This window comes from Carlito syrichta, unplaced genomic scaffold, assembly GCF_000164805.1.
Source record: "Carlito syrichta isolate Samal-C Ts95f unplaced genomic scaffold, Tarsius_syrichta-2.0.1 Scaffold227688, whole genome shotgun sequence".
NCBI lineage: Eukaryota > Metazoa > Chordata > Mammalia > Primates > Tarsiidae > Carlito > Carlito syrichta.
In genome coordinates this window covers 4076-5800 of record NW_007171784.1, presented here as the reverse complement: position 1 = coordinate 5800, position 1725 = coordinate 4076, and positions in this window count along the sequence as shown.

Below are 1725 nucleotides of genomic sequence, written 5' to 3'. Positions count from 1 at the left end.
TGTCTGGGTTTCATGCTTCTTGAGGCCCTCTTTGAATAGAATGCTGTGAGTAGGTGTGCTGTTTAGATACCGTAGCATCTGGAATGACAGTAACCACCCTTGGCCACCTCCTGGGAGGTTTCGGGTCACACTGGTGAAGGATGCATAGAGTCTCTTTATGATTTGCATGAGTGAGACAGTGGCGGTGTCAGCTTAAAAAATCTTTTCTGTTTTAAAAAAAGTTTTACATTTGAGTAGTGTGCTCTGTGCTTGGATATCAGTCCTATTTCTGGCTCAGTGGATTTCATAGCACTTAATGATGCTTTTTTATATTCATTTTTAAGAAAATTTATCATTTTACTTTGTGATTTTGAATTAGCTGTTTGTAAGCAGATAATTAAACACTTTTAGAGAAAGAAGAAAATGTTAGCTTAATAATAATCTTAACTACACTTTTGGACATAGAAAGAAAAATGAACAGTCCACAGAAATGAGACTTTCTAGCATGTGGTGTAGTGGCCGAATGTTCAATCCGAGAGACCACCAAGAGCCAATTCCGATGAAAGTTCAAGAGGGTGTTTATTTGCAAGCTTGAGCCTGGACCTCTGTCGATAACTGATGCAGCAGAGTACACCCAGAGGCCCTGACTTCCTTAAGCAGACACCTTTTATGTTTTCACACAAAGGGAGGAGGAGTTTGGGGGGACTTTCCAGTCTTGTTACCATTTAATTGGGTAGTAACCTCTGGTGGTCAGCTTAATCGTGGAGGATTGGCTAGCTTGACTCAGGCTGATCTTGGCCCACTAGCTAGGGAAGTTGCAGAGACATTTGGAAACTTTAGGTGATTTTTCCCCTGGCACCTGATTGGTTGTTGCTAAGGGGAAAGTGGGTCAAGGGAAGGGGTTGAAACTTGAACCGGAGCTTTGCAGTTTTTCCCATAACTGAAACTTTAAACAGCTACTGTTTTAAAGCAGAAAACTAAAATGGCTGTGCTATTGTTCACAAGCCGATTACATATTTATTGAGTTATAGCATGCTCTTAACCTAAGTCTATGGTATACTCTATTACGGTTCTCTCAGTGACAAACAAGTAAGCACCTGACTTCTTAGCTGTTAAGACGTTCTTGCTCAGTTTTCTGTGCCCACTTCTTATGTATATTTCGCTCCACCAGAGTGTCGCTCTTATTCTTCTCCCTCAGTAATCAGTAAACTTAGATGGCTCCTGGCCTTCAGCTTGCTATGCCATTTGATTTTTTTTTTTTTTTTGAGTTGGAGTCTCACTCTGTCACCCAGACTGGAGTACAGTGGACACTGCAGCCTCGACCTGTGGTACTCTGGCGATCCTTCCACCTCAGCCTTCCAAGTAACCGGAATTACAGGCATGCACTACCATGCCTGGCTGATTTTTTGATTTATTGTAGAGCTGAAGTCTCGCCAAGTTGCCCAGGCAGGTCGTGAACCCACGGGCTCAGGCAATCCGCTCACCTAAGCCTCCCAAAGTGCGGGATTACAGGCTGAACCACCAAGCCCTGCTGCCATTTGATGTTAAGAATAGTGTAATACATAATACTAAATAAGTTGGCATGCCCTGAAGTGAAGAGTAAAAAAAAAAAAAAATGCACTCCAAGGTAGTTCCATACAGACTTTTACAGACACACCTCAAGTGTTAACATACAATTTTCACATTAATTACATAATGGAAAAAAATCAACTTATAAATTCCAACTTACCTTTTGTTGAACATGTT